General features: G+C 45.3%; 1 pseudogene; it reads right to left on the bottom strand.

Moving 5' to 3' along the window:
- Positions 1-19,249: 19,249 nt before the first annotated feature.
- On the bottom strand, positions 19,250-19,355 carry LOC129696834 (U2 spliceosomal RNA; annotated as a pseudogene).
- Positions 19,356-19,940: the final 585 nt, after the last annotated feature.

The following is a 19,940-nucleotide window of genomic DNA, read 5'->3' as shown; positions in this document are numbered from 1 at the left end:
AGCGGGTGAGGCGGCATCCATGGAGCGACCCAGGGTGCATTGATGCTGCCTCACCCGCTGAGTTTCCTCAGCATTTTGTGTCTACCTTCGATTTTTGCAGCATCTGCCATTCTTTCTTAAATGATTAGTTTAGTTTTGTTTAGTTTATTGTCAATAAACTATTGGTGCAGTGAGATTTGAGTTACCATACAGCCATACAAGTAAACAGAACACAACACAACACATGATAGAATTTAACAGGAACATCCCCACACAGCGGAATCAACGTTTCCCACTGTGAGGGAAGGCAATAAAGTTCAGTCATCTTTAGTCAGTTTAGTTTAGAGATACAGCACGGAAACAGGCCCTTCGGCCCACGGATTCCACGCTGATCAGCGATCCTCGCACACAAACACCATCCGACACACTAGGGGCAATTTTACCGCTAATTAACCTACAAACCTATACGTCTTTGAAGTGTGGGAGGAAACCAGAGCACCAGGAGAAAACCCACACAGTTCGTACATCGTGGGAGATCGTACATACTCCATACAGACAAGCACCCATTGTCAGGAACGAACCCAGGTCTCCGGTGCTGTAAGGCAGCAACTCTTCCTCCGTGCCATAGCATCATCAAATGTTCCTGCAGCAGCTGCGTCCATCACTTTGCCTAACAGCGTAGCCATGTCACTTACCACAAGCTGTGTAAAAAAACTTCTCTCCTCAACCTCCTAAACTTTCCCCTCACACTTCAAACATAAGCCCTCTGGCATTTAACGTTCCCATCCTTGGAAAAATCTCTGACTATAGTCTACCCTATCCATGCCTCCGATAATTTTACATGCTTCTATCAGGTCTCCCATCAACCTTCAACGCTCCAGAGAAAACAATTCCAGTTTGCTCAGCTTTTACTTGTAGCTGAAATACTTCAATTCAAGTAGCATCCCACTGAACCCTATCCAAAACCTTCACATCCTTCCTGTTATGCAGCAACAAGAACTGCACACAATACTCCAAATATGGCCTAACCAAAGTTTTATATAGCTGCAACTCAATACCCCTCTCCTGCCAAAGGCAACCACACTATATGTCTTCTTTACCACCCTATCCACTTGCTTAGACACTTAACCATATCATATAACCATATATAACCATATAACAATTACAGCACAGAAACAGGCCATCTCGACCCTTCTAGTCCGTGCCGAACACATAATCTCCCCTAGTCCCATATACCTGCGCTCAGACCATAACCCTCCATTCCCTTCCCATCCACATAACTATCCAATTTAATCCCACACTTTCCGGGAGCTATGGGCCTGCATCACCAGGATCACTCTGTACACCAATGATGGAAAAGTGGTGCAGCTGGTAGAGCTGCGGTCTCACGATACCAGACATCTGGGTTCGATCCTGACCTCGGGTGCTGCCCGTGTCTAGTTCTCCCTGAGACCATGGGTTTTCTCAATGTTTCCCCCCACATCCCAAAAATGTGTGGATTTGTAGCTTTGATGCAAAAGTGGGAATACATATAACTAGTGTGATGCGAAGGGCCAGTTTTCATGCTATAACCATCTATCAATGGGTTGGAAGTAATGGCGGCATAGTGGCACAGCGTTAGAGTTGCTGCCTTTCAGCGCATGCAGCGCTGGAGACCTGGGTTCAATCCTGACTACGTGTGCTGTCTGTACGGAGTTTGTACGTTTTCCCCATGACCTACGTGGGTTTTCTCTGAGGTCTTCGTTTTTTTCACAGACTCCAAGGATGGACAGGTATGTGGGTTAATTGGCTTGGTAAATGTTCATTTTAATTAATTGTTCCTAATGGGTGTAGAATAGTGTTAATATGCGTGGATCGCTGGTTGGCACGGACCCGGTGGGCCGAAGGGTCTGTTTCCATGCCGTATTTCTAAACTAAAAAACCCCACTAAATTAGTCAAGCAATTAGTTAAGGACCCTGGCATTTACTGTAGGCATTCCTTTTGCATTTGACCATCCAAAATCCACCATCCCACCCTTGCCCGATTACACTCTCTCTCTACCATTTCTCCACAAACTATTAGCCAACCCATATCCTGCTATATATATACTTTGACAGACTCCATCACTATTTGCAAATTTCAACAATTTTAATATTGTCTGTGGATTTGCTAATTGGACCGCCTCTATTTTTGTCCCATCAAGATCGTGAGTGAGAGTTGTGTGCAGAACTGTGAGTCTACGCCATGAGTGAACTGAACTGTAAGTCTGCACTCTGCTTGAAATGAAATGAACTGTAAGTCTGCACTCTGCTTGAAATGAAATGAATTGTTAGCTTGCACTGTGTTTGAAATGAAATGAATTGGTAGTCTGCACTGTGCTTGAAATGAAATGAATTGTTAGCCTGCACTCTGCATGAAATGAAATAAATTTTTAGCCTGCATTGTGCTTGAAATGAATTGTTAGCCTGCACTGTGCTTGAATTGAAATGAATTGTTAGCCTGCACTGTGCTTGAAATGAATTGTGGGCCTGCACTATGCTTGAAATGAATTGATGGCCTGCACTGTGCTTGAAATAACTTGTTGGCCTACACTGTGCTTGAAATAAATTGTTGGCCTGCACTGTGCTTGAACTGAATTGGCCTGCACTGTGCTTGAACTGAATTGTTGGCCTTCACTCTGGTTGATCTGAATTGTTGATCTGCACTGTGTGTGAACTGAATTGTTGGTCTGCATTGTGCTTGGTCCAAGGGTCCCGCTCATTCCGGGCATCCCACTCACTCTGGAAGTCCTGCTCACTCCGGAAGTTCCGCTCAGTGGAGAGGTCCTGCTCAGTCCAGAGAGTCCCGCTTACTGCGGAACTCCAGCTCAGTGGATAGGCCACGCTCAGCCATGAGAGTTGATTCAAGAGAGTTTTACTGTCATATATATGGAGTGTGTGAGTGTGTGTGTGTGACTCACTGTGTGCATGTGTGTGTGTGTGAGATGGAGGGTGTCTGTGTGGCTGTGAGTTTGTGTGTGAGCCCACCAGCCATGAGTCAACTACCAGCCCACAAGCCGTGCCAACTGCCAGCCCACCAGCTGTCAGAAACCAGTCCATTTTTGCCCAAAATGCCCGTATTAGCCCAGGAGGAGCATTTTGGCCCAAAAGGCCGGTGCCAGGCCAGGCCAGGAAAAATCCTGAAACAGTGACTTTCACAGAGATTTTAAGCAGATTTTTTTTTTAAGTGAACATTCGGCCCATCAGGCCTGTACTAGCCAGAAGGAGTCCCTTGGGCCCATCCGTAAGTATTCCCCATGTAAGTATTAAGCCTTACCCCAGTATTTTTCTCCCTTCCTTCATTGGCTCCCTGTGAGATCCAGGCCAGGATATACTTTCCTCATTCTTTACTGTGATCTGTAGAAAAAGATGAAAAATGTCTAAAATTGATTCTCCACCCTCCTCTCTCCCTTCTCTCTCACAGAGTCTCTCACCTGTTTTGGGCAGAATTGCTGGCAGTTTCTGAGCTGCCAGCACACCAGGCCTGAAAAACTGAGCTGCCAGCCCACCAGGTTTGAGTGACTGAGCTGCCAGCCCACCAGGCCTGAGTGACTAAGCTGCCAGCCCACCAGGTCTGAGTGACTGAGCTGCCAGCACACCAGGCCTGAAAAACTGAGCTGCCAGCCCACCAGGTTTGAGTGACTGAGCTGCCAGCCCACCAGGCCTGAGTGACTAAGCTGCCAGCCCACCAGGTCTGAGTGGCTGAGCTGCCAGCCCGCCAGGCCTGATTGACTGAGCTGCTAGCCCACCAGACCTGAGTGACTGAGCTGCCAGCCCAATAATCCATTCGGCCCACAATGGCCATACTAGCCCTCTGGAAACCATTTTTTCAGCCCTCAACACCCATACTAGTGCTCCAGATAGCCTCCCCCCCCCCCCTCCCCCCCCCCCCCCCCCCCCCCCCCCCCCCCCCCCCCCCCCCCCCCCACTGGCCACCAATGTTGGAATTGGTGGATAGGTGGAATATTACATTGGGGGACCAACCCCCCCGTGTGAACATGGGACCCAACGGGTCCCACTTAGTCTAGTAACCAATACAAACCAGTTCATACTTGGCAAAAATAAGTGATGCAGGTGTTTATACTCTCAACATAATAATCTCAGAAAATTTAAAACTATATCCCAATAATCTTGCCCTGTATTGAATCATGATAATTGGAGTAATCTGACTAACTGTGAATGACATTAAACAACAGAGGGTTCATTATTTCCTAGTTCTTTGTGAAGAGATGTTGAGTGCCAAAGTTTTGTTTAATTCTAAGATAAATAACACTGGTGCCAATTTGGATTTTTCTGATATCTTTCTTTTGGAATTGTTCATATTTGGACAAAACCTATCAGCACTTCAAATCAACACATCTCACAGCCCATTGCACTTTTCATCGAGGTCCATCGTTGAACAAAGTTATAAAGCAACCACAATTGATGACAGTTTCAATCTGATACTGGAACAGTTTAACCACTCTAACTTCAAACACATTCTGTCTTGAACAATACAAGAGTAATTTTTGTATGAGGTAGATATGCGTGACATCCTCGTAAAGCTCTGCTTCAACCTGTCACATGTTACAGAACTATTACACATCACCTTGTTTCAAGTCATGTGTTTATGAAATACAATTCAGCAAGTTTAAAACTAGGCAAACCTTTTTCTCTTGCAGTCAACTGAACCAAATATGCAGAGGCAGAGTAACATTCACCCTATACATGCAGCTGCTTGGTGCCAAATGTCAAGAGTGTTTATTCATCATATACACAGGATCTGAACCAGAACAATGAAACTGTTACTTGCTGCAGTTTTACAGGCACATTAGACGCAACAAATAAATAATTATCGGTTAATCCAAGTAAACTAGACTAGGGTATTGCAACATCCAAATTTAATAGGGCAACCCACCTCTAACCTCATCTACTGTATCCACTGTTCCAGGTGTGGACTTCTATATATCAGCGAGACCAAGCGCAGGCTCGGCGATTACCCCAGCATTTTATGTTTATCTTCGGTGTAAACCAGCATCTGCAGTTCTTTCCTACCCATACAAGGCTCAATAGTTCAGTGGAGTTGCGTTGGTTGGGATTGGATTGTTGTTGTGGATGCGCAGTGATTCAAGAACCAGATGGCTGATGGGAAGAAGCTGGTCTTGAACCTGTAGGTTCATGGGCTCCTGTGCCTTCTTCACGATGGTAACAACGCGAAGAAAGTGTGTCAGAGGCGGTGTGGTGATATTGATGATATTAGCTAACCTCTAGAAGCAGCATTCCCTGTGAATCCTATCGATGGTGGGATGGGCTAGGTAATGTCCAGCTCTTTCTGCTGCCACTTTCATTTTTGAGCATTCAAATGTCCGAGCCTGGCCGCGATGCAGCTAGTCAGTATGTTCTCCACTGTAAACGTGTGGAAGTTCGGTGGCATATTCAGCGGCATTCTGAATCTTCTCAAGTGTCTGAACAAGTAAAGGCACTGCTGGGCTTTCATTGTGATTGTATCAATGTACTGGGCTCAGGACAGATGATCAAAGATGTGTACAGCCAGGAACTTAAAACTGTTGAATCGTTCTATTGCCATCCCACCAACAAAGACAGTCACATGGTCCATGTCTTTCCCTTCCTGACAAATTTTCAATTGACAAAAATCTAACCATTTGTCCCCCTTTGTAATAAGGCCACAAAGGCATGACATTTAACAACTACAACAAAACTACATGGAAAGGATTTTCATGACTTTAAGAATTTGTCATAATAGACATAATGTTTCCAATAATGCAAAACATTTGCACATTCGTGGATTTGGTGGAAACATTGATTTGTCAGCTTTATTTACTTTCAGCAAAGTAGCATGACCACTATCTGATTATGGATGTGAAACATGTGGTCCCTGGTTGATTATTTATGGTGGTGTTGCCTTAAGGATGGTGGGTTCTTTCTCGTTTAATGCATGCTTATATCTTATCGTATTTTTGTGCAGTGCTTTCTGCCCAGGTTTTGTTTACTTGATTCTCCTCGTCACAGCAAGTTTACCTAAGATTCATTTTAGAATAGAAGAATTTATGCTGCACCAGATTGGCAACAAGAATGGGATATATATGAAACCCCCAGGCTGTCTGGGCAGCGGAAAGTAAGATGTGCAATTTTTCAAATTTGCAAAACCTGATGGAACAGTAGATATTCTTCGCAATTGGTGTAATCTTAGCACATACAAAAATGGTTGTAACTGGACAGTTATTCCAGCACATTATTAGAAAGAGCTTTGAGGGGCAGATTAATGTGTCAGAGAAAAGAAGAGAGGACACAGTTCAAACTCTTTAGAACAAAGTTTATTGAGGAGGCATAACAATTAGCTGTTTTGATGGAAAAAGCAACTGAGAAATGCGAAAGAGTTTCAGCAGTCGGTGGTGCAGATGTGAGTTTATTGAAGAAAGCTGCAGAGGCAGTAATGGTGGCATCTGCCATGTCTTCCTCTTCGGGAGATGGTCATGTAGGCACTTTGGGGAGGAAGCAGCTGCCATGGGAACCTGAGGGGTGGGAAACCTGCAGGCAATATGATTGCAAAAGGCAGGAGGCCCTGTAATTGATGTCAGGGAAGCCAAGCAGCTGCTTTCCACCAAGTTAAAGCAGACCTCCATTGTAATTGTAATAACATTGGACATCTGGAATCAGTTTGCAGGAAACAGAATGTGTCTGACACAAAGAACTGCAGTCTTGATTTGCTTGGAGGCAATGAAATGTGCCCACAGTGTTACAGCCAGGGAGGTACTCTGAACACCACTGCAGTGAATGATGACATTCAGGAATGCAAGTGGATGTAAGACCTTCCATTGCAAATTTGGAAAGGGCACAAACACAGAACATGTCAAACAATCTGGTGCTAGACCTTGCTACAAAGCATCAAGGGATGGGTTTGCAGTGAATCTTTATAACCTGCACATGCTTGCTGGCTAACCCTTAAAATTCACATTTGTAAATATGTTAAAGAGAATATTCACAAACATGAATAGAGTTTGATACAATTTTCACGCTGGTAATATGTGACTTGAAAGAAACCTAATGAATAATTTGATATATTTAAATATGTAAATTTGCAACTAATCTGTGTTGATTTTAAGCACATGCAACCCTCCAGCATTTATACATTATTGCTTTGCATGGAATTATTCATTTTAATGGTGAAATAGTGCAGTGCATGCCTGTTAATTTAGTTTAGTTTAGTTTAGAGATACAGCGTGGAAACAGGCCCTTTTGCCCACCTGGTCCGCGTCGACCAGCTATCCCCGCACACTAACACTATCCTACACATTCTAGGGACAATATTTACATTTACCACACCAATTAACCTACATACCTGTACTTCTTTGGAGTGTGGAAGGAAACTGAAGATCTTGGCGAAAACCCACACAGGTCACAGGGAGAACGTACAAACGTATAGACGGCACCCGTAGTCGGGATCTCGGGTGCTGCATTCGCTGTAAGGCAGTAACACTACTGCTGCGTCACCGTGCCACCTAAGATACGTGCAATATCTAGTAATGCAGGAGAGCAGAACTGTGAGAAAATGACAGAATAGGGACTGAGTTCCTCAGGTCCTTGCCTTTCACCTAACCAGTAACCGCATGCAGCACATCATTGTCTGACATTTCCATCAGCTTCCACACAATCCAACCACCAGTCATATCTTCCCGTCTCCAACTAATTTTGCTTTCAGCAGAGACCATTCACTCCATGGCTCGGCGAGAGATGCAACACCGGTTCCAACACCAGAGGGGTCTGCAGTCTGAAGGAGAGACTCGACCTGAAACGTCACCATTCCTTCTATCCAGAGATGCTGCCTGTCCCGTTGAGTTACTCCAGCATTTTGTGGCTACCTTCTTCCTCAAATCTGTTCAGAGACCCAAAACCCTTCCAGGTGAGACAGAGGTTTACATGGACTCTTCCATAATTACCCATTGCATTCAGAGCTCCTGATGTGGCCTCTTCTGCATCCATGAGACCAAGCATTGACCAGATGACCACTTCACTGAACACTTACACTCTGTCTGACAGGGTGGTTTAAAGCTCCCAGTTGCTAGCAACTTGAATTTCACTTCCCATTCCCATAGTAACATCTCTGACCCAGGCCTCCTCCAAGAAATTGATGTGATTTTAATTTCTTCATCATGGAGAACTTTTGGGAACAAAAACTCGACAGTTGTGATTACAAGAGAATAAGCCAGGAGCCCGTTGACAATTGGACTGTGGATGAGTGATGGAAAAAACATAGCTTCTGTCTAAATCCAAGAAATATATTCAGCCCCAGTTCATTCTCACTTGCATGGTCATTGCTTTTATCTTAAATCACTCCTGTCTACCACATGGCAGAACCTTTTAATCTTTTTGGTTTTGCTTGTACCTCTGCCTTAAGGGCCTGTCTCACTTGGGCGACCTAATCCGTGAGTTATGGCGAGTTTGTCCTCGACTCACACTCGCAGCATAGTCGACACGAGGTCGTAGGAGGTCTTCGTAACTCTCCTTCATGCTCGAGAGTGGTCTCCGCGTACTCGAGGCCTCAGCTAGGTCGCGGCTTTTTTTTCAACGTGTTAAAAAATGCCGGCGAGTAAAAAAAAGGTTGCCATAGAAAAAATCGATATTTTCTTTACTCGTAAGTTTAGTCGTAGTAGGTCGTAGTAGATCAGCATGTTAGTCGTAGGTAATCAAGGGTAGTCGAAGGTAGTCGTAGATAGTCTTCATCATAGTCGAAGGGAGGTCAAAGGAGGTTGTCTTCACTCTCCACTATTCGGTGTCCAATTTTCCCTAAGTTAGTCGGAGCTAGTCGTAGCTAGTCAAAGCTGGTCTTCAACATAGTCAAAGGAGGTCGAAGGAGGTCTTCTACATAGTCAAAGGAGGTCTTCAACATGTCATTTTTTCAATCTCTTCTAAACTTGCCAATTAGGTCACCCAAGTGGGACAGCCCCTTGACATCACTGAGTTCTGACTCTGCATGTGGTATTAGCAGGGAGGTGGAAAAGGCAAGGAAAAAGATGATGCTCAAAGCTCTCATCAAGGTCACATCATAAGTGATAGCAGCAGAATTAGACCATTCAGCCCATCAGGCCTATGCTATTCAATCATGGCTGATCTATCTCTCCTTCCTAACTCCATTCTCCTGCCTTCTTCCCATAACACCTGATACCCATACTAATCAAGAATCTATCTGCCTCTGCCTTGAAAACATCAATTGACTTGGCCTCCACAGCCTTCAGTGGCAAAGAATTACAAAGATTCACCACCCTCTGACTAAAGAAATTCCTCCTCATAACCCTCCTAAAGGAACATCCTTTAATTCTGAGTTTATGACCTTTAGTCCTAGTCTCTCCCACCAGTGAAAATATCCTCTCCACATCCACTCTAACTAAGCCTTTCACTATTCGGTACATTTCAATGATGTCCCCCGACATTTTTCTAAACTACAGCGAGTACAGGTCCAGTGCCATCAAACACTCATCAGATGTTAACCCACTCATTCCTGGGATCATTGTTGTAAACCTCCTCTGGATCCTCTCCAGAGCCAGCAGATCCTTCCTCAGATATGGTTCCCAAAATTGCTCACAACACTCCAAATGCGGCCTGACCAGCAGTAGTAGGTCGCTTGATTAGTACCCTTATAGAGCCTCAGCATTACATCGCTGTTTTTGTATTCTAGCCCTCTTGAAATAAATGTTAGCATTGCGTTTGCCTTCTTTACTACCGATTTGAAATGTATATTTTTGGGAATCATGCACCAGCACTCCCAAGTCCCTTTGCACCTCTGATTTCTGGATTCTCTCCCCGTTTAGAAAATAGTCTACACCTTTATTCCTACAACCAAACTCCACACACATGACTCCACACTTTGCTACACTATATTCCATCTGCCACTTCTCTGCCCACTCTCCCAACCAGTCCAAGTGCTTCTGCAGATTCCCTGCTCTCTCTACACTACCTGCCCCTCCACCTATTTTCATATCATCCACAAACCTGGCCACAAAACTTTCAATCCCTTCATCCCTATCATTAATATATATTAATATACAACATGATAATTAAATGCCCCAGCACCGATCCCTGCGGACCACCGCTAGTCACTGGCAGCCAACCAGAAAATGCCCCCTTTATTGCCACTCTTTGTCTTCTGCTATCCAGCCAACCTGCGATCCATGCTAGTATTTGCCGTTAGATATCGTGGGCTCTCATCTTCCTTTGCAGCCCTACGTGTGGCAGCTTATCAAAGGTTTTCTAAAAATCTAAGTAGACAACATCTACTGACTCTCCTTTGTCAGTCCTGCTATTTTCTTCCTCAAAGAATTCCAGCAGATTTGTCAGGTAAGATCTCCCCTTCACAAAACCATGCTGACTTGGGCCTATTTTATCGTGAACTTCTAAGAACTCCGTAACCTCATCCTTTGTAATCTATCTTCTATATAATTAAAACTGTGTGCGTGCGTGCGTGCGTGCGTGCGTGCGTGCGTGCGTGCGTGCGTGCGTGCGTGCGTGTGTGTGTGTGTGTGTGTGTGTTTCTGCCTGTCTTGTGGTTGCCAGCCTGTGGGTGCCAGCCTTTGATTCGTTGCTACGCCAACACCAGACCCACAAACACCCAGATTTTTTCCATTTCGGTGGAGATTTCACTTTTCATTCCAAGTATCCACTCCTCATTAAATGTTATCGTGTTTATGTACACATTTTTAATAGAATCCTTCCCCCCCACTCACTCATTTTGTCGCCTCCTGCTGGCCAGCGATCATAATGGCTGCTGGCGCCCACCTCTCGCCTCAAAGACGCCGTTTAAAAACAGCCGCACTGCTGAGTGCTTGAATCTTCAGTTGGAGGACCACGTCTCCCGTGGGGGCTACGGGTAGGGAACGGCTGCGTTAGGGGAGCGTTGGGACCCCAACGGGTCTGCACTTGGTCTAGTGTACTCTAAAATCTTACCAACCACTGAAATCAGACTATAGTTCCCACAGTTCTGCTTTGCTCCCTTCTTGTACAGTGGGGGTAATATTGGCAATTTTCTAATCAAATTCTAATGGGACCACTCCTGTCTCTAGTGATTCTGGAAATATCACTGTCAATGCCTCCACATTCTCTAAAGCAGCCTCTTTCAGAACCCTAGGGTGCAGTCTATCTGGTCCAGGTGACTTATCCACCTTCAGCCCTTTCAGCTTCCCAAGCACCTTCTCCCTAATAATAGGCGCTCCGCTAACTTCCACCCCCTGACTTTCTTGAATTTCAGGCAAGTTGCTGGTGTCTTCCACTCTGAAGACTGGTGCAAGAAGTTATTCAACTCCTCTGCCATTTCTTTATTCCCCTGCATCATTTTCCAGCTGTCCAATGTCCACTCTTGCCTCTGTTCGTGATTTCCCTTGTCAGCCTTGGTTGCCTTATTCTCCCCCGAGAATCTTTCTTCCTCTTTGGGATGAAAAGATCCTGCATCTTCAGGATTATTCCCAGAAATTCATGCCATTGCTGTTCCACCGTCATCCCTGCTGGGGTCCCTTTCCAGTCAACTTTGGCCAGCTCCTCCTTCATGCCTCTGTAGTCCCCTTAGCTCAGCTGCAATACCGACAAATCCAATTTCACCTTCTCCCTCTCAAGTTGCAGGTTAAATCTTATCTTATTGTGGTTGCTACCTCCTAGTGGTTCCTTTATCTTGAGTTCCCTTATCAAATCCGTCAAGTCCCAGATCTGGTGATATTTATGGCTGAACCCCTTTAACATCCTCCAATGGTCCAATGGTTGGCTGGAAGAGGCCGGTGACCAGAGCTGGAGGGGACAAGAGGCTTCCTTGAGTGTTCAAGATAATAGAAATCTTGCACTCGAGTTTAAAAGGAAAGCTAAAGTAACCATTCGTCTCATGAGGTCTGCATTTCTCAACTCGGACTGTCGGGTGTGAATCCAATGATCTGGCATTATTGCATGTCATATTGCATTCAGGTTGCAGTGTGATGATGCCATTAGACTGTCTGAGTCACCCCTTTACCTTCAGTGGGAGACCATGACCTGAATCCAGCATTGCAATTGTTTCCCTTGAAAGCGTCATTGTTGAGAAGACCGCTGTGGCTAGGTCCCAATTGGATTTCTACCTGCTGGACACACACTGACCCTACTTGAGGTCAGCTATTCAGATGGAGGTCACATTCTCTGCAGGCAACTCCAAATTTGTTATCCTCATCAGAATTTGGCCAAGTCATTGGCCAGGTGCTTGAACAATCCTAGCCTGTAATTATGTTTCTGTCACCACAGAAATACTCTACATAGGGTTCAATTCTGGAAACATCTCACATGTGCTGAAAATTACTCTTGGATGTTAATAAGATTATTGCTAGGAAGGCTCAGTAATGCTTTGCACAAACATATTAAGTACATGGTGTAACGATCAAGGAATAAAATGATCAAAAAAGAAAAGGTTGGTTCTTTTAGCTTTCAGCGGGCTTTAGGCAGAGGTTTAAAAGCAATAGTTTGTGTCTGTGTTATCACAGTTGCTCGGGAGAAGTATAATAAATGCAGATAAAGGAAATACTTATGAAAGAACTGCAGATACCGGAAAAATCGAAGGTAGACAAAAATGCTGGAGAAACTCAGCGGGTGAGGCAGCATCTATGGAACGAAGGAATAGGCGACGTTTCTGGTCGAGACCCTTCTTCAGACTAATGTTGGGGGGGGCGGGGGGGGCGGGAAGAAGAAAGGAAGAGGTGGAGACAGTGGGCTGCGGGAGAGCTGGGGAGGGGAAGGAGGGAGAAAGTAAGGACTACCTGAACTTGGAAAAGTCAATGTTCATACCGCTGGGGTGTAAACTACCTAAGCGAAATATGAGGTGCTGCTCCTCAGAGTTGCGGTGGGACTCACTCTGTCCAGGGGAGAGGCTCAGGACAGAAAGGTCAAATTCGGAATGGAAGTGCTGAGCCACCGGGAGATCAGATTGGTTATTGTGCACTGAGTGGAGGTGTTGGGCGAAGCGATCGCCAAGCCTGTGCTGGGTCTCACCAATGTAGAGCAATTGAGACCTGGAACAGCGGTTGCAATAGATGAAGTTGGAAGAGGTGCAGATGAACCTCTGCCTCACCTGGAAAGACTGCTTGGGTCCTTGGATGGAGTCGAGGGGGGAGGTAAAGCGACAAGTGTAGCATTTCCTGCAGTTGCAAGGGATAGTACCAGGGGAGAGGATGGTTTGGATGGGAAGGGACAAATTGACCAGGGAGCTATGGAGGGAACTGTCTCTGCAGAAAGACAAAAGGAGAGGAGATGGGAAGATGTGGCCAGTGTTGGAATCCCGTTAGAAGTGGCAAAAATATCGGAGGATAATCTGTTGTATGCGATGGCTGGTAGGATGAAAGGTGAGGACAAGGGGGACTCTGCCCTTGTTATGAGTGGAGGATGGGGAGTGAGAGCGGAGCTACGGGATATAGAGGAGACCTTGGTGAGAGCCTCATCTATAGTCGAAGAGCGGAACCCCCGTTCCCTAAAGCATGAGGACATCTCCGATGCCCTGGTTTGGAACACCTCATCCTGGGTGCAGGTGCGGCATAGACAGAGGAATTGGGAGTAGGGGATAGAGTCCTTACAGGAAGCAGGGTGGGAAGAAGTTTAGTCTGATGAGAGTCAGTGGGTTTGTAGTAGAAATACTGATCCTTCAGACAGATAAAACAGTTGCCTCAGCGAAGTTTGTCCCAAAAGTGGACATATCTGGAATAAGTGTCCATGTTAAGACTCTCTGGATACAGCTCAAGCTCAAAAAGGATCATTTCACTTTAACTAATTCAAGAGGACGAGGCTTTTTATTGTTCTGATTGTTCTGAGGTAACCAGGGTAGTGATGGATAGGGAGTATTTGCCAGCCTTGAAGTTACGTGTTTGTGCAACAAGTTAAAAATCAGGTAGTAGGCCACAGGCTTTGAAGTGGATGCTTCTCAGTTGCTTTCGTTTGCCTTGACTGAACACCTTGATCATTGGGAAACAATGAAGAACCCAGGCAAAGAAGAAGCCGCCATCTGTGTTTGCCCATGGCTAATGCTAAAACATCATTCTCTTCGGTTTGACTGACCAATTCATCATGAGGGAATTGGCACATATGTTATGGGACTAATGTCTGTTTTAAGTTATTGTAATGTGATAATTACAGTAACTGTCATTTCTTTATGAAACAATAAAACTGCTCTATTCCCTAAGCCTGTGGGCCATCTGTGATCTTTGAAACAAGTTAAAATCTTACACCACACACATGGTTCCAGTATTTTTGGATTCAACTTCAAATTTTCTGCATGTGTACTAAGTTGAAACACACTGAAAGTTCTACAGTGGATTAGCAGCTGGGTGCTGCCTGGGTGATTTGGACGAGGGGATTGAAGTCTTTGTGGCCAAGTTTGCGGATGGTACGAAAATAGGTGGAGGGGCAGGTTGTGCAGAGAAAGCAAGGACTCTGCAGGAGGGCTTGGACAGGTTGGGAAAGTGGGCAGAGAAGTGGCAGATGGAATATAGTGTAGCAAAGTGTGGAGTCATGCATTTTAGTAGTAGGAATGAAGGCGTAGACTATTTTCTAAATGGGGAGAGAATCCATGCAAAGGGATTTGGGAGTGCTGATGCAGGATTCCCAAAAAATTAATCTGCAAGTTGAATCGGTAGTAAAGAAAGCAAACTCAATGTTAGCAGTTAGTTCAAGAGGCTAGAATACAAAAACAGGGCTGTAATGCTTAGGCTCTATAAAGTGCTGGTAAGGCTGTATTTGGAGTTTTGTGAGCAATTTTGAGCACCATATCTGAGCTGTCATATATGTGCTGGCTTTGGAGAGGGTCCAGAAGAGGTTCCCAGGAATGAGCAGGTTAACTGATGATGAGCGTTTGTCAGCACAGGACCTGTACGCGCTAGTGTTTAGAAGAATGAGGGAGGGGACCTCATTGAAACATACAGAATTGTGAAAGGCTTGGATAGAGTGGATGTGGAGAGGTTATTTCCACTAGTGGGAGAGTCTAGGACTAGAGGTCATAGCTTCAGAATTAAAGGATGTTCTTTTAGAAAGGAGATGAGGAGAAATTTCTTTAGTCAGAGGGTGTGAATCTGTGGAATTCTTTGACACAGAAGGCTGTGGAGGTCAAGTCAGTAGATATTTCTAAGGCCGAGATAGATGGATTCCTGATTAGTATGGGTGTCAGAGTTTATGAGGAGAATGTGGTTAGGAGGGAGAGATAGATCAGTCATGATTGAATGGTGGAGTAGACCTGATGGGCCGAATGGCCTAATTCTGCTCCTATCACTTCTATCACTTATGACCTTATGAACTCAGCTGGACAAGCAGCATCTCTTTTTTAAATGTTTTTAATTTTATTTATTTTTGTTACAATTACAATAATGTGGTATCACAGTACCTAATAGTTGTTGACATATTACATATCATATACAACTTCTTATTTTTAATTTAATAATAAAACAGGAGTAAGGAAGAAAATAATAGAAAAGGAGAGATTGACAGAGTGGTGCGTGAAATAGTAAGATAGCCCGAAATAAGAAAGAAGAAAGAGGTAGAAGTAGAAAGAGAAAGAGAAAGAGACGAAGTGGAGAAAAAAAAGTAAAAGGAGATTGAAAGCGATATACCTATTTAATGTTCCTGGCTACCCGTCACCTGATTTTGAAACATTTTATTTATAACTCAATAAAAGGAGACCAAATCACTAAGAATTGGTCTACTTTACCTGCTAGGAGGAGTCGCATTTCTTCAAGATAAGCCGTTTCCGACATATTTGAAATCCACATTTTGAGCGTTGGTGTTGGTGCATTTTTCCAAAATTTAAGTATGAGGTTATTTTCCGTTTTAAACCATAATTAAGTAGAGATTTTTGAAACATATTTAGCTTATTCCCATCTTCCATTGATAATCATTTCTGTATTTGGTTCAAGTCTTTTATAAAATAGTTTTGTAAACATTTCAAAAATTTTGTCCCAGAATTTATGAAGTTTTATACAGAAGACAAAAGAGTGTGTTATAGTGGCATTTTCAGATAAGTTTTCATCACATATGGGAGAGATATTTGGATAGATTTTATTCAGTCTAGTTTCGAGTATTATAATCAATGTAAAATTTTAAATTGAATTAGATTATGTTTTGCATTAATCGAACATTTATGTATGTATATCAGGTATTTTTCCCATGTTTCTTTCAAAATTTGTATCTGTAATTCTCGTTCCCAATCAGCTCTGATTGCCTCTGTCCATGGTGATTCTATATTTAAAATGATATTATATAGAATTTGATTCTATATATATAGAATTTAATTTCCTTGTATGTGTTTTTTTCAAATAGTCTCTAATTTGAAGGTATTTAAAGTATTTTTCAAGTTGTATTTTAATTGTAATTGTTGAAATTATTAAAAAATTCCCATTTCATACATGTCTCCAATCCTTGTAATTCCTAATCTTTCACAACAGGTATACGTTTTGTCAGTGAGAGATGGTTTAAATGAGGGATTATTTACTATTGGAGATAAAAGCGCTAAGTTTCTTAGACAAGCAGCATCTCTAAGAGAAGGATTGCTATAGATGCTGCCTGTCCCGTTGAGTTACTCCGGTGTTTTGTGTCTATCTTTGGTGTAAACCATCATCTGCCATTCCTTCCTGCACATACATACAGCTAATCTCTCCATTTCTTCCCGAGGAGCGCCATTAAGGGTCTGTCCCACGAGCATGCGACCTGCATGCGGCAAGGGCGACCAAACCGGAAGCGGGGGCCGCGCGGAGGTCGAGTGATCCCCATACCAGGCCGGTCCCACCAGCATGCACCTGCATGCGGCGAGCACGACCAAACCGGAAGCGGGGGCCGCGCATAGGTCGATTGAGTGACGTGAGTGAGCGAAGTCCGTGGGAAGTTTGCGCGTGATGTACGGCATCAAAACGTGCATACGGCGTCGAGATGCTGTGCACACCCATCAAGGCGGTGCGTACCAGCATCGAGGCGACTGCGGGCCGGTAGGCCGTTGCCGCGCGGAATATTTGAACACGGTCGGTTTTTCGGAGCCCCGCGCAATGTCGGGACTAGCTCAGCACAACTCCATACGGCTCCGGCGATCGAAGTGGGACCGGCCCCGCGAGGCCGTACGGCTCAAGCGACCACGGTAGGTCGCCATTGCCGCATGGAGTCGCGTGCTCGTGGGACAGGCCCTTAAGTTGTTGATCTGAGCTCACACATCTATTACAGATCCATTAATATAAATGGAGCTGCCAAGCTTCATTTAGTTTTTGCATTTTGTTTTGCATGTTTTTATATATTTCACTACATAGTTTGTTTTTAAAGATTAACCTTTACTGATATTTTAAATATACTTGTCATTTATAACAAATTTAACAGAAGGTGATTCCATACTATACAGTAAATGTTTATGTTAACTCCATGGAAATTCGTCATCATAAAGATTTTGGAAAATATAACAAAATCTTAGCACAAGATAAACAAATTAGTTGGTGTGGACCATGGGGTTAGCAGTGGGGTGAGGAGTTCTGGAGCAAAGATAAGATTAATTATCCATTTTTTGTCGTTGAGAATCAGCTCGTGGAAATTCCATTATTCCAATTGTTGGGCATCTGTCTGTCTGTCTGTCTGTCTGTCTGTCTGTCTGTCTGTCTGTCTGTCTGTCTGTCTGTCTGTCTGTCTGTCTGTCTGTCTATTTATCCATCCATCCATCCATCCATCCATCCATCCATCCATCCATCCATCCATCCATCCATCCATCCATCCATCCATCCATCCATCCATCCATCCATTAAAACTCTTATTTTGTCCTCTTCTGGTTTGCATTGTTTTTAAATTTGTGCAAAAACGGTACCCTATATAATTGGGATTTTTCGGCACCTTACTCACTGTTCTCCTCTGCCCCAAGCGCACCAAGTTTTTTTTCCGATCGGTGGAATATTTAAAAGTTATGAAGGATTAAAAAATCGTGAGATTAGCAGATTTGTTGCCATACCCTAAAGGATCCTGCGGGTTATATTGATTTCTGGCCCTGCCACTGGTATGAGCCACATTTTTTATGGCCTACATGTGGCTGGTATCGTGCTCCAAAATAGGCCCTTGTGCTGGCGTTGATGAGCCCCAGTGTCTTGCTTCGTCCACCCACGGTTCTTTGTTTGCAAATGGTAGCATTTTAGGGTCCCAGTGCTGGCTGAATGGCAGCCTTCCACATGTAGTTCAGCTCATATTGCATATTACTAAACAGAGCTAGTGCGTCTTGATGGTCTTTGGTTACCTCCGTTTAGTCCAGGGTGCGGGTGTATGCTATGATCCCTTCCGTCAATCCCTTTAAGGTTCTCTGGATCTTGAGGTCCTGGTTCCTGATGTTCGTCCCCATATGCTGCCAAATGCATTGGTTTACACTGGGCACCTGTAATGCCTCACCGTTGCCAGGTGGCAGATGTCTGGCCAGCCTCTGTAAATATTTCTTGTTGGCGTTTGTGGCCAGACATATAGTAATACTATTGCCATCCTGGATCCAAGTCTACCCATGTTTGACTTGGCTAAAGTAATCAGCCACCATGTCCAGCAGAGTCCCTGCTGTGTTAGGATCATGGGACGCTGTATTACCAGGCTCTGGCCCATCAGGGTCCTGCCTACTCTTTTTTATAGAGTTAGAGATCTCTAGGGTCCCGCACGGGGTACCCATGTGGGGCTTACCTCCTGCCCACTTGTCTTTTGTTCTGCGGACCCCTCTTGCAGGTCAGCCCAGAACTGACCCACAGTGCTCCCCTCTGATGGGGTAGAAGCACTGTGCAGCCCTCAAAAAGGTACTGCTGTGGGTTTATCACGTTGGAGGAAGGCTCCATACACCGCTTCTTCCTCCTCCAGCGCTCTTGGGCGCTGGTCGCCGGCGGTTATGCAAAGTCGGACCCTTCTGAGTCCACTACCTTGTTTGATTTGTGTCTAGCCTTACCGCTCGGTCGCATGGCTCTGGCCGGTGCGGGCCCGACATCGGGCACAGCTGATCCCACTACGGTTGATTCAAGTGCCGCTGGCTGCTGCTGGCTGCCCGCTGCTCCACGGTCCTCCTTCTCCAGCTTTGTCCTTCCTTCCGTGGAGTGGATATGGCCGGTGTGGAGGACATCTGGCACAGCTGATTCCATCTATTCCATTTCTTTAACCCGGCTCCAACGCTCTCAGCGCTCCTGGCTGCTCCTTTATCTCAGACCGCTGGGACCGACCCCCGTACTGACGGTACTGGTGCCTTGCGGTCGTTGCAGCCGGTCAACCCCACTCTAATGCCCTCAGTTCTGGGCACTCCTGCTTATATGGTCCTTAGATAAGGGACGTATAAGATATTAAAACTGATAATAAAACAGCTACTATAGTTGATCTTAGCCAAAAGGCCAAGAAGCGATCTCTGTAACTAAAAAACCCGCTGGGACCGACCCCGGTACTCACATTACTGGTCCCTCGCGGTCGATTGCAGCCAGTCAACTGCACTGCAATGTCCTTGGCCTCGGCGCTGGCCGTTAGCGCTGCTGCCGAGAAATGAATTTTCCCCTGGTGCGGGAGCGAAGTCGGGCACAGGTGTTTTCCCTCTCCGGAATCGATGTGCCGATGCTGCTCCTGCCGCTGTGCCGCTGCTGCTCCTGCCGCTGCTGCTCCTGCCGCTGCTGCCGCTGCTCCTGCCGCTGCCGGCTGCCGTTGCTGCTCTCCTGCCGGCTGCCTGCACTCCGCGGTTCTCCCGCCGGCTTTCTGCAGCTTACATGGACCCGGTCCATGTCTGCACCTAAAGGGTAAGTGGAAGGAAACGCAGAGTCTCTTACCTGCTGTTCCCGACTTTTAATTCTCCTGCTGGTGAACGTCGTTCCCTGCGTGTCGGGTTCGAGCTGCTCGGACCGACCCCGGTGTTCACAGGCCTGGTCCTTCGTGGCAGATCCGCAGCCGGTAAAACCCGGCCGTTCCTAGGGACCCCTTGGACCAACCCCGGTGCTTACCTT

Source organism: Leucoraja erinacea, chromosome 4, assembly GCF_028641065.1.
Source record: "Leucoraja erinacea ecotype New England chromosome 4, Leri_hhj_1, whole genome shotgun sequence".
In the NCBI taxonomy this organism is placed as follows: Eukaryota; Metazoa; Chordata; class Chondrichthyes; order Rajiformes; family Rajidae; genus Leucoraja; species Leucoraja erinaceus.
Note: the sequence above shows the minus strand (reverse complement) of the source record. Positions and strands in the feature narration are given on the sequence as shown.